The sequence below is a fragment of the Gastrolobium bilobum genome, unplaced genomic scaffold, assembly GCF_033153095.1.
Source record: "Gastrolobium bilobum isolate Gb01-03AN ecotype WA unplaced genomic scaffold, APGP_CSIRO_Gbil_v1 utg16143, whole genome shotgun sequence".
Lineage (NCBI taxonomy): Eukaryota > Viridiplantae > Streptophyta > Magnoliopsida > Fabales > Fabaceae > Gastrolobium > Gastrolobium bilobum.
This window is the reverse complement of record NW_026897537.1, coordinates 48,700-62,889: the sequence shown is the minus strand read 5'-3', so window position 1 is coordinate 62,889 and position 14,190 is coordinate 48,700. Positions and strand designations below refer to the sequence as shown.

Sequence of the window (14,190 nt, the reverse complement as noted above, 5' to 3'; positions counted from 1 at the left end):
TATTTTCACTTTAAATATTTGACCCGTTTTGCCAACTTTAAGAACGATAAAATCATAAAAGAAGCAGTTATCCAGCATCCAGATGACAAATTGTGTACCATTTATCATCTTTTAACAGTGCAATCCATTGACATACGCCAACCAAATTGAAATGTGGCCAAATCATTAAGTAATAATTTGGCTGGAGAATCTAGTGTGAATGTCAAAAGAGTATGATCTTCCATGTGGAGTTGCGACAGACACAATTTAAAAATAAATAAGCATTCAATTTGAATCACATTTGTGGTTTTCAACAATGGGCCATTGTGATTCTATGCCAGTGGCCACCAAAAAAAGTTCCTCAAAGAAAGAATAGCACCAATGGCTGCTATACTCAATGCTAGTAGTAACAGCCATGCAATTTTTAAGGAGCTCTGTCAAAGGGTTGTGTATCATCGTAACAGACATCCCATACTGCTTCCATTGAATCCTTGGCAGCTGAACCAAAGCAATTGCGATTTGAAGACAGTGACCGCAAAACTCTTCTTCTCACACATTCCTTCAAGTTCCATTACATTAATTCAGTATTGAACAAATTATAGTAAACATAATGACTAAAATATGAAATATACAAGAGCAAAGAGAGAAGAGCATGGCTACTGCAACTGATTAGCAAGAGACATAAACTTCCATGCTTATGAACAGGAGAGTCTAGTGTTATTTTTCTATCTCAAGGATGAACATGGTATATTGAATATTACGAAAAAGCACTACTAGTCACCTGGCACTGTAGGTTATATTTGAGGAAGAGCAGGATCCTACTAAAAGATTGTCAATTTGGATAGTTTGCAAAGCACCTTTAACCGCTTTGATGGTGTTAGATTAGGCGTTTTAAGCTCTAAAATAAATTTCATTGGGTTAATTTCATGTTCCTAAAGTGTGAGGGGATGCACATGAAGCAAAATTTAAGGGCTACTTGGAGTATATATTGTTAGGAAATTATATTTTCTAATAATTATTGTGGGTCACATATTATATTAATAATTATATTGTGCTATTTATATATATTGGGTAAATTAAAGTGATCAGTTAAATATTCTCAAATAGATTTCTAAGTGAGTATGAGCTGAATGAGTGGATACCGGTGTTGGGCCAACTAGGTATAATGGGAGCTTATTGACCCAACAATAAAGATAAAAATACTATAAAGGGTTATGGTCCCCAAGACGTCAAATGAACAACCCTAGTTTCTCTTCCCCATCAAGAGAGAGACGACACACTAAGGAATAAGGTTTTAGGGTGATTTGACTGAGGAAGACTACAAACCCCAAGAGACAAGATCAAAATTATTCCGCTGCAATGGAGACAGGTATTCCTCCACCTTTATGTTGTTCTTACTTTTCTTTATGATTTGGTATGATGGATCTTGGCTTGTGGGTGATAGTTATTACCATAAAGTTTAGAGGAATTAAAAATTCCAACAATTGGTAGCAGAGCCATCATCATATTGAATTATGAGGGAATTAAGTTTTGTGATTTTTATATATGATTAATCATGAAAAGTTTTTGCTTTATTGTCTTTTGGCATAAAGTTTATTATTTTTTGAACGTGGGTTCCATCTTATGTATTTTGTATTAGCTATGTAGTGTTATTCTTGTATCCTGACGGTGATTTTTTGGTTTTGGAACAAAAACTACTTTTTTTAGAAAAAACTAGGATTCACAGTTTAATAAGGGTTTATTATTTAAATTTTGAATCTGTGAATAGATGGAATGTTTGGAAGAATTTTGGCTTTATAATCGATGAGGTTTTGTTGTTTGAATTTTTTTTTTTTGAATAAACAATGAATTCTCTTAGAAAATTTTGGACTTACGGTTTGAAAGAAATCAAATGTTTAAGGTCTTTGGTTTTGGGGTTTTCCTTATATTTGATATTCTTTGTTAAAAGCTAAATATAATTTTTTTGGATATTATGCATCATTTTCAAGTTTTCATTTGAAAGGCTTACATGTGCGTCGATTGTGCATTAATTTTTAAGCCTTATAATGAAAAGGTATTTATTGTATGCATCATTTTCAAACTTTCATTTGAAAAGGCTTACATGTGCGTTGTTTGTGCATCATTTTTAAGCCTTATAATGAATAGGTATTTATTGTTAATGGTATAATGATATAGTATGTATGTATATACATTGAGGATTGATAAAGAATAATTTTCTTTATTGTTGTTATTTTATTTTTAAATGTGTTTATTATCCCTAAAGGTTTCTATTTGAAATTGAATATGATAGATTTGTTAGCCGCCAAAGTGGCCAAATTTATAAAGGTTAATTTGATTTCAAATAGGTTGGTCATATAAATATATTTTATTTATGCAAATAATAATCGGCCCACAGGAAGGTTATTGTTTGGCCAAATAACATATGTTGTGTGATCATGTGTGTGTTTATTGCTTATGCGGATAGTGATCGGCCCACAGGAAGGTTATTATTTGACCAAGTAACAAACATACCTGTGGTAATAAATATGTGAAAATTATCAAGAATTCTCGATGTAATTCATAGTCGGCCCACAGGAAAGCTATGATTTGACAGGACTTATTGTCAATGTTTGATTACTACATTAAGAGTACCACTTACAAGTTGATATTTTTGTTCACAGACTAAATATTAATGTTGTGCTAGGTATCTTATAATAAACTCATTTTACTTCGGATTATTTGTATGTTATCTTTTTTTGTTCTCTGTCTAGTTTCTGCTACCGCTGCCAATTATGTTGCTCAAATGAATATGCTTCCAATGCTTAATGGGGCAAATTTCAAGCTGTGGAAAGAGAATGTGGAAATTGTTCTCGGCTGCATGGATCTCGACAATGTGCTAAGGACTGAGAAACCCACTTCCACTCAGGAAAATCTAAACACGGATAAAATTGAGAAGTGGGAACGCTCAAATCACATGTGTCTGATGATCATGAAACGCGGAGGCGTTTAGGGGCTCCATTGTTGAGACTACTGATGCCAAGTTTTTTCTGAAGGAACTCGAGCAATACTTTGCTTGAAAGGAAAAGGCTGAAATTGGTCAAACCTTGTCCAAACTCATAAACATGAGGTATAAAGGAAAGGGAAACATAAGGGAGTACATTATGGAAATGTCTAATCTTGCTGGAAAACTAAAGGCATTAAAGTTAGAGCTACCATCTGAGTTGCTTATGTACTTAGTTATTATCTCTCTTCCTGCACAAAACGGTCAATTTGTGGTGAGTTATAACACTCAAAAGGAAAAATGGACTCTTAATGAGCTCATTTCTCACTGCGTGCAAGAGGAAGAGAGGTTACAGCGAGAGAAGACTGATAGTGCTCACTTGGCATCAACCTCTCAAGACAAGAAGAGAAAGAGAGCTAAGGATAATGCAGATGTTTTGCCAAAGAAGCATGATCAGGAATTCACCTGCTTCTTTTGTAAGAAATATGGACACATGAAGAAAGAGTGTTCCAAATACAAGGTATGGCGCAAAAAGAAGGGTATGACTCTCACTTTAGTTTGTTGGTACTGGTTCTGTGGCACAAGCGTTTAGGTCATATCTCTAAACAGAGAACTCAGAGGCTTGTGACTGATGGAATTCTTGAACCCCTTGATCTGGATGATTTTGAGGTGTGCATTGAATGCATAAAGGGGAAACATACAAACATAAGGAAAATAGGTTCCAACAGAGCTTCAGACGTCTTAGAATTGATTCATACGGATATTTGTGGACCATTTCCTATAGCCTCTTGGAATGGTCAACAATACTTTATCACATTCATAGACGACTATTCAAGATTTGGATACCTATATTTGATTAGAGAGAAGTCACAATCATTGGATGTGTTCAAAGAATTTAAAGCTGAAGTTGAACTTCAGTTAGGCAAGAAAATTAAGGCCATTAGATCCGATCGTGGTGGTGAATACTATGGTAAATCTGAGTGGATCAGGTGAACAACGTCCAAGGCCCTTTGCGATCTTCCTAAAGGAGTGTGGAATCGTCCCACAATACACAATGCCAGGTAAACCTAACATGAATAGTGTTGCGGAAAGGCGAAACCAGACTCTTAAAGACATGGTGAGGAGTATGCTTATTCATTCTTCATTGCCAGAATCACTTTGGGGAGAAGCACTAAAGACTGCAGTTTATATCCTCAATAGGGTTCCCAGCAAAGCAGTGACAAAAACCCCTTATGAGCTATGGAATGGAAAGAAACCTAGCATAAGGCATTTACACATTTGAGGTTGTCCAGCAGAAGCAAGGCCTTATAGGCCAAATGAAAGAAAGTTGGACTCAAGAACAATCAGCTGCTATTTTGTTGGATATGCTGAACGCTCTCGGGGCTTTAAGTTTTATAATCCCACTACAAGATCCTTTTTGGAGACGGGAAATGCCAGATTCCTCGAGGATGTTGAGTTTGGGGGGGGGGGGAAGATAAAATAAAGAATGTTGTCTTTGATGAGGAAGAAAATAATATTTCTCTTCCTAATATTGTCATCATTCAAGATGCAATTATGGAACAAGCAATTAATGATCAGGTCCCTGTTCATGACATTGTTATGGAACAGGCTTTGGTCCCTGACATTGTTTTGGGTCAAGACAATAATGAATCACCCCCTATGCCACCTATAGAACAAACTTAACAAACTCAAGAAGTGCCATTAAGGAGATCCACTAGGGAAAGGAGAAATGCAATTCTGGATGATTATATTGTGTTTTTTCAAGAGCATGAAAATATTTTAAGCTTGAAGGAAGATGATCCAATCAACTTCCAACAAGTCTTAGAAAGCTCTAATGCTCATAAATGGATTGATGCCATGAAAGATGAGATGCAATCTATGAAAGACAACGACGTTTGGGATCTTATTGAGTTGCCTAAAGGTGCGAAACCCATTGGTTGTAAATGGATATTTAAAACCAAAAGGGATTCAAATGGCAACATCGAAAGATATAAGGCACGTCTAGTTGCTAGAGGTTTCACTCAGAAAGAAGGCATAGACTATAAATAGACTTTCTCTCCGGTTTCTACGAAGGACTCCTTTAGGACAATAATGGCGCTTGTGGCTCATTTGGATTTGGAGCTACTTCAGATGGACGTAAAGATAGCGTTTCTCAATGGCAACATTGATGAGACAATTTAGATGGTGCAACCAGAAAACTTTGTATTGGGAGATTCAAAGTCTATGGTTTGCAAATTGAAAAAGTCCATCTATGGCCTTAAGTAAGCTTCTCATTAATGGTACCACAAATTCCATCAGGTTATTATCTCATATGGCTTTGAGGTGAACTTAGTGGAAGATTGTGTGTATCACAAGTTCAGTGGGAGTAAATTAATATTCCTGATACTATATGTTGATGATATCTTACTTGCCAGTAGCGATATAGGCTTATTGCATGAAACCAAGAATCTTCTCACTAAAGATTTTGAGATGAAAGACCTTGGTGATGCATCTTTTGTCTTAGGAATACAGATACTTCGAGATCGCGCTCAAGGTATCCTACGGTTATCACAAAAGGCCTACATTGAAAAGATTTTGGATAGATTTGGCATGAAGGATTGTACGTCAGGAGATACGCCCATATCTAGGGGAGACAAGTTTAGTCTTGCCCAATGCCCTAAAGGTAAGCTTGAGATGATAGAAATGACAAAGGTACCTTATGCTTCGGCAGTAGGAAGCCTTATGTATGCCCAGGTTTGTACTCGCCCCTGATATAGCATTTATAGTGGGAGTGTTAGGAAGATACTTGAGCAATCCTGGAATGGATCATTGGAAAGCAACCAAGAGGGTTATACGGTATTTAAAGAGAACTAAAGATTATATGCTTACATATCGGAGGTCAGATGAATTAGAGATCGTCGGATATACTGACTCTGATTTTCCTGGATGCCAAGATAGTAAAAGATTCACGTCAGGTTATGTCTACATGTTGGCTGGAGGAGCTATTTCTTGGAAGAGTGTTAAACAGACACTCGTAGCTTCCTCAACTATGGCCGCTGAATTTGTAGCTTGTTTTGAGGCATCCAACCATGGGGTATGGCTGCGAAACTTTGTCACAGGGCTGCATATAGTGAGTGGTGTTGAAAGGCCACTGAAGATTTATTGTGACAATAGGTCAGCAGTGTTGTACTCCAACAACAACAGAAGCTCTTCAAAATCGAAGCACATCGATATAAAGTTTTTGGTTGTTAAAGAAAGAGTTCAGAGTGGTCAGATTTCCATAGAACACATAGGGACGAACTCCATGCTTGCAGATCCGCTTACTAAAGGCTTAGTGCCTAAGGTCTTTCATGAGCATACTGCTCATATGGGTGTTGTTTTGTTCGATGGCACTACAATTTAATGAGAGTTCTATGTAAATAAATAAATGAAACATTCTTATGTTTATTTTCTGCAGAATAAAGAATTCAATGATATTTTCCCTCTGAATGTATTATATTTTGTGCTTGTGTTTCTGCTTTGTGTATGCAGAAAATTTAGGATTGATCTCATAAAGATTAAAGTAGGACCAATTGAAAATAGGCATTGTAAGATCACATTGCATGTAATTTCCATGCCACTCATCCATACTTGATCTATGTCATTGAATATATTGGTGCGATGACCATGGAAGGTTTAGTTACGCTTGAAAGTGACAAAAGCCGCCATGATCTCATATTGATATAGGAGGTGCACCAGATTGTATCTAAGGAGGAATCTAAAGAAAAATAGCATACAGTTGCGCACTAAAGATATACGATATAATTATCTCAAGTTAATATGTGGCTCAAGTGGGAGATTGTTAGGAAATTATATTTTCTAATAATTATTGTGGGTCACATATTATATTAATAATAATATTGTGCTATTTATATATATTGGGTAAATTAAAGTGATCAGTTAAATATTCCCAAATAGATTCCTAAGTGAGTATGGGCTGAATGAGTGGATACCGGTGTTGGGCCAACTAGGTATAATGGGAGCTTATTGGCCTGACAATAAAGATAAAAACACTATAAAGGGTTATGGTCCCCAAGACGTCAAATGAACAACCCTAGTTTCTCTTCCCCATCAAGAGAGACACGGCACACTAAGGAATAAGGTTTTAGGGTGATTTGACTGAGGAAGACTACAAACCCCAAGAGACAAGATCAAAGTTATTCCGCTGCAATGGAGACAGGTATTCCTCCACCTTTATGTTGTTCTTATTTTTCTTTATGATTTGATACGATGGATCTTGGCTTGTGGGTGATAGTTATCACCATAAAGTTTAGAGGAATTAAAAATTCAAACATATATATGTCCTTTCAAGTTTAATCCAATCTAAAATTTAATATGGCTCTACAATTATCTCTTCTCTTATGACAATGGCATTCACTAACCATTAAAAAAACAACGCTAAGGTTAAAAGGGAGAGAAAAAGGAAAAATAGGTGTTTCTTTTGTTTGCAAATGAAAGAGATGAGATAGTAGACTTAAATATATTTTATTCAATCTGAATTATTTTATGCAATGAAGAGATGCAATTTGTAAAGAGAACGTAATTTTTATGCTAGAATAACAGAGAAAATACTATTTGTGTTCCATTTAAGATGAAATGTCATACTAATTCCTAAAAATCTACTAGACCTATATGAAAAGTTACTCTCTTTTGTTTTTTGTTTTTAGTTTTATCATGGTGGATGCAATAGTGGCCATTTATACATATGTCAAAAATGGTCATTTATGCATATGCCTTCAATGTTATTTCAAATAAAAGAATAATGAAATGCAGCTAGTTGTTTAAATATTTACTCATAATCCTCCACATGTACATGCAAGAAACTAGCAGACTAATGAAAAGCTGGGGGATGCTTGATATTACCAATCCATGTCCCAAATGTGGAAGACTTCAGTTATATAACTCTAATACTTTCTCCTTTTTTCCATTTGATTTCTAGATATTGTGAATTAAAAAGTAACCATGAAAGCTGCTATATGTAATCTACGAAAAGATTGAACCAAAATCAATGGTTTTTATCAATGGGGAAGGAAAATAAAAAGTGTACCTCTCCCTGCCCTTGTAATTTCATAAAACCCCTTAACAGTTCGCGCTTGTAATGACATTTCACCACTTAGATGAGTGGCTCGTATCTGTTTCGCAAGATCGTAAGGAAATATTGATTAGGGGAGGGAGAGTAAGAAATAAAAAACCAATCTAACACAATATGAATAAGGACAAATTGTAAGAAAGGAACCTCACTACAAGCATGGTGAGCACAATCAGTCCAATCCAAGTTGGCAACACGACAGTCATCAAATGCATGAATTAGCTCATGAATTACCGCCAGGTTGACCTGATCTTGAGTTCTTATATTATTGCTGCACACTCGCACCTGGGACAAAAGACACACCAATAATGGAGGAAGTGAATAGCAGCCAATTGCAAACCTTATCATGCAACCAAAGGAAGCATTGACCACAAAACTAATTCAACCACCAAAATAAGCAAACAGGTTTAGTATTGAGAGCTTACTTTCTTCACAAAACGCAGAGAGTTAAATCAGCTACTTAATTGTACAAATAGAAGTATAATTTTGTTGTAAATAATATTGATTTAGTTATTATTTAGTTTTTATTTAGTCATTTATTGTTGTATTGGGCCAAGCCCTTTGTTGTATTGGGCCAAGCCCATTAGGTTAAAAGTAGGTCAAATATTCTCTATAAATAGAGAACCCTTTGTACAGATTATTTACACAATTCTATAATATATTAGAATACCCTTTTTCAAGTTGGTATCAGAGCTCTCGATCTGAGGGCTTTGCTTCCGCACATATTATCTTCTTTTTTAACAAAACCCTAATTTCTTTGCCTCTTGCCGCCATTAGCCGCCACCGGAAAATTTTTCCGGGGACCTTTTGGACCAAGGGGACCATTGTTGACCTTATTTTTCCTCTGATCTATCATTCTACGCAGTGTTCCTCCGCCACAAACGACCGAAACACCTCCGATCGCCTCCAATCAGATCTGTCTTCACCGTTTGGACCACTTTCCGGCGACTTTTCAACCGCGACCACCCACAGACAGGTGTGCGCTCACCGGACGACCACACCAGAAAAATCTCAGCCGGCGAAGCCCATCCACGCGCTCTCACGCGCCGCCCCTTTCCCGGCGAGTGAATCCCACGCGCAGCTCCTTTCTCCGGCGCGTGGAGGCGCGTGCGGCCGTGTTTTTGGACCGGACCACCACCATTCTTCTCGTCTTCTTGTCTTCTGTCTGGATCTATAATTATTTTTCTGATCAGAGGTCATTTGATATTCTGTTTGGTTGATTTTATCGCTGGTTGTTAACTTTTTTTGTTAAAGAATGGCTGAGCATGATAGTTCTTCGATCTTATCTGGTAAGAGCACACGTTCTATATCTCTTCTTGCTTCTTGCACTGATTTTAAAACCTCATGGATTTTGGATTCTGGTGCAACTGATCATATGGCTTGTCGTACTGAGTTATTTTGTTCTTATCATCCTACTGTTGGTAGTCATACTATATCCGTAGCTGATGGATCCCATAAATCAGTTATTGGTTCTGGTAACATTCAAATTCAACCTTCCTTGTTTCTTAAAAATGTTCTTTATGTTCCTCAGCTTTCTACTAATCTTATCTCCACTCAAAAACTTACAACTGATTTGAATTGTTCTATCACATTTTTTCCTTCTCATTGTCTTATTCAGGATCTTACCATGAAGAAGACAATTGGAGTTGCTAATGAACAGGATGGGTTGTATCATCTCCTTCCAGACCATGCTAGCAAAAATCAGTTATTAATGACACGTCATCCTTCTACTGCAGAGTCTATGATTTGGCTCCATCACAAGCGTCTCGGGCATCCACCATTTAGTCTTTTGAAGTCTATGTTCCCCTCTCTGTTTCTCAATAAGTCGGTTGAGAACTTTCATTGTGATGTTTGTGAATTTGCAAAACACCATCGAGTGTCATTTCCTTCTAGCACTATTAAAAGCAGAGAACCTTTTTCTCTTATCCATTCTGATGTTTGGGGCCCTTCTAAAGTGCACAGTGTTTCAGGTGCTAGGTGGTTTGTTTCTTTTATTGACGATTGTACTCGGATAACATGGATATACTTGATGAAAGACAAGTCTGAAGTACCAGAGATATTTATTCGGTTTCATCACATGGTTGAGACTCAGTTTGGTAAGGGTATTAAAAGACTCAGATCTGATAATGGTACTGAGTACGTCAATCAACGCCTGTCACAATTCATTTCAGACAGAGGTATGATTCATGAGCTCACATGTGTTGATACCCCTCAACAAAACGGGGTTGCTGAAAGGAAAAATCGTCACCTTCTTGAAGTTGCTAGAGCACTACTTTTTCAGACATCTGTTCCTAGTTCTTATTGGGGAGAAGTAGTATTAGCTGCAACTTTTTTGATCAACCGTTTACCTTCACGGGTCCTTAACAATATCAGTCCTATTCATTCCATGACTTCATTCTTTCCTTCTGTTCCCATATTGCAGAGCCTTCCACCAAGAGTGTTTGGATGTGTTGCCTTTGTCCATGTTCATAAACAACATCGGAGTAAGTTGGATCCTAGGGCTCTTAAGTGTGTCTTCCTTGGTTATAACCCTTATAAAAAAGGGTACAAGTGTTATCATCCACCAAGTCGGAAATTTTTTGTTTCTATGGATGTCACCTTTCAAGAATCTGAATCTTATTTCCTGGGTCCTCATCGTCAGGGGGAGAATAGTTCTTCAGAAGACTCGTCCCCTTCCTTCTTTGAGTCTGGATCAATCTTCTCTCTTCCTAGTGTGTCTGCTCCTGGTGTGTCAGAACCTTCAAATACACCTGAGATACAACCCATACTGTCTCACCAACAACCTCAATCGTCTGAACCACTGGTAAGTCCTGAATCTCCTATTTCTTCTGAATCTCCTGTTTCTGATTCTAATATTATTTCCTCTCATGATTTGTCTATTTCTTCTGATATCTCTAATGACTTACCTATTGCTTCTACTTCTGATGACTTACCTATTGCTCTTAGAAAAGGAAAAAGATCTTGTCACAAGAAAACTTGTTCCTCCTGTCCCTCTTGTACTCAATACCCTATCTCCCACTTTGTTTCCTCTGCTAATCTTTCTGTGCAGCACAAAAGCTTTGTTTCAGCACTAGATTCTATTGCAATCCCAAAATCAGTACATGAAGCCTTGAAAGATAGGAATTGGGCTCAAGCCATGCAAGAGGAGATGAATGCTTTGGAGAAAAATAAAACATGGGAGGTTATTGATAGACCCAACGGAAAGAAAGCAGTAGGGTGCAGATGGGTTTATACCCTGAAATATAATTCTGATGGCACTCTTGAGAGATATAAGGCTCGATTAGTGGCCAAAGGTTACACTCAAACCTATGGCATTGATTATGAAGAAACCTTTGCTCCAGTTGCAAAGATGAATACAGTGAGAATCTTGTTATCCCTTACTGCCCATTACAATTGGGATATAAATCAATTTGATGTGAAAAATGCTTTCCTCAATGGTGAGTTAGAAGAAGAAGTCTACATGGAAATCCCGCCTGGTTTTGATTCTGTGAAGGGGGAAAATAAAGTTTGTAGATTAAAAAAGGCCTTGTATGGATTGAAGCAGTCACCTCGTGCTTGGTTTGGAAGATTTACTAAGGTTATGATGACCTTAGGATACAGACAGAGCCAAGGAGATCACACTCTTTTCTTCAAGCACTCCCAAAATGGGAAGCTTACTGTGCTCCTTGTATATGTTGATGATATTATTATCACAGGTGATGATTTTGTGGAGAGACAGATTCTGCAAACACGGCTTGCCTCTGAGTTTGAAATCAAAGACCTTGGGAAACTGAGATATTTCCTAGGGATAGAAGTAGCTCATTCAAGCAAAGGAATTTTTATCAGCCAGAGGAAATATGTTCTTGATCTTCTCAAAGAAGCAGGAAAGCTCGGGTGTAAACCCTCTAATACTCCTATTGAGCAGAATCACAAGATGGGCTATGAAGAAGAGAGTCCTCCAGTTGATAAAGGACAATATCAACGGCTAGTTGGGAAATTGATATATCTGGCCCATACTAGACCAGACCTAGCTCATGTTGTTAGTGTTGTCAGTCAGTTTATGCACGATCCAAAAGAAAAACACATGCAGGCAGTAGAGAGAATTCTTCAGTATCTTAAAGGTACTCCTGGTAAAGGATTGTTATTCCGACGTGATGGCAATCTATCTTTAGAAGTCTACACAGATGCTGATTATGCTGGATCCGTGACTGACCGTCGTTCTACCACTGGTTATTGCATGTTTCTTTGCGGTAACTTGGTGACATGGAGAAGTAAGAAACAAGATGTGGTTGCCAGATCAAGTGCAGAAGCTGAATTTCGAGCTATGGCTCAAGGCATTTGTGAGTTACTGTGGCTGAAAATTGTTCTTGATGATCTCAAAATAAAATGTGAGGGACCTATGAAGCTGCTATGTGATAATAAGTCCGCTATTTGTATAGTTCATAATCCAGTTCAACATGATCGGACTAAACATATTGAGGTTGACCGCCATTTCTTCAAAGAGAAACTTGATAACGGGTTGATTACCACTCCATACATTCCCACTGGGCGTCAATTGGCTGATCTATTAACAAAGGGGCTTCCTTCAGACAGATTTCAAGAACTTACTAGCAAGCTGGGAATGATAAATATTTATTCCTCAGCTTGAGGGGGAGTGTTGTAAATAATATTGATTTAGTTATTATTTAGTTTTTATTTAGTCATTTATTGTTGTATTGGGCCAAGCCCTTTGTTGTATTGGGCCAAGCCCATTAGGTTAAAAGTAGGTCAAATATTCTCTATAAATAGAGAACCCTTTGTACAGATTATTTACACAATTCTATAATATATTAGAATACCCTTTTTCAAGTAATTTCAAAGCAACAGGAGGCTAAACATAGTTAACAGATAAAGTTATCATCAAGGAAAAACAGAGTTCAAAATTTGTTAGAATAACAATGACCAATAAAGAGAAGTAAATTGGACAATGAAACAAGTATACCCCTTTTCCGCGAACGTAAGAACTAGCCGTTTGCGGGTTGCAAATAATAGCTTTGAAGAAATTGTGTTCTACACCACACCCAGCTTTCTCCAAGCTTTCCCTAAAAAATCTCACCATTGGAATCTTTTTAATTATGCAAGGTATATTATATTTAATACTCAATAATTTAACAAAAAATGGAGTTAAACTTATAATATCCATCAATTTGGTAAAGAAACATAAGATATCTCAAATATTTATATTAAACTCAATAAAATGGTAATCGTAATCCAACAAATCTAATAGTTGGAACTAAAAACACAATGCAACCTTTGAACCTTTTTTTAAATCTCTACAACCCGTATTAGAGTGTCGGAAAGTGTCGGAGTGTCGGAGAGTGTCGAGAAGTGTCGGACATGACACGTCAAGATCATTGAAGTGTCTGTGCTTCATAGCTAGCAATTGCAAGGAAATCTAAGGGGGGAAAAGCGAGACGAAATAAAAGGTTAAAAAAATACTTTTGTTATTTCAGTATTTAGACATCGATCATTAGATCATGAATTTAAAAGAGTAAATGCACTTTTCGGTCCTCAGCAAATTTTACGATACTCGCTTTAATCCCTAGCAAATAAAAAGATTATTCGTAATCTTAAAAAATTCAAAATGGACCCATTTTAATTCTTTTGAATGATTAATGTGGGTCTTTCTTTGAATTTGTAAGGGGCCATGATTTTAACTAAATTGGTCCTTTTTGAATTTCTTAGGACTACAAATAGCCTTTTTGAATTTCTTAGGGACTACAAATAGCCTTTTTATTTGCTAGGGACTAAAGCGGGTATCGTGAAATTTGCTGAGGACCAAAAAAGATATTTATTCAAATTAAAAATAATTTGAAACCTTGATGAAAATATATAAAATAATTTTCATTTTGATACACTGTTAATTTAATAAAAGTTCACACTAACATTCAATAACGAATAGTTATGCAACTTAGTGATTTGACACTTCATATACATAGTTATTAGTATACAAACTTATTAAATGAAGTGTCAAGATACAATTGAATGATAATGTCAAAAGATTTGAGTGTAGTATTCTTTGAGGATTTTTTTAAGGGTTTTATTAATCTCATGTTAAAGAAGATAAGTTATCTCATGTCATAGAGATAAATTTGTGGGCTCCACC

General features: G+C 36.6%; 1 pseudogene; it reads right to left on the bottom strand.

Annotated features, from left to right (window-relative positions):
* Nucleotides 1-345: 345 nt before the first annotated feature.
* Nucleotides 346-13,143, bottom strand: LOC133307823 (mitochondrial inner membrane protease ATP23-like; annotated as a pseudogene).
* Between the last annotated feature and the right edge of the window lie 1,047 nt (nt 13,144-14,190).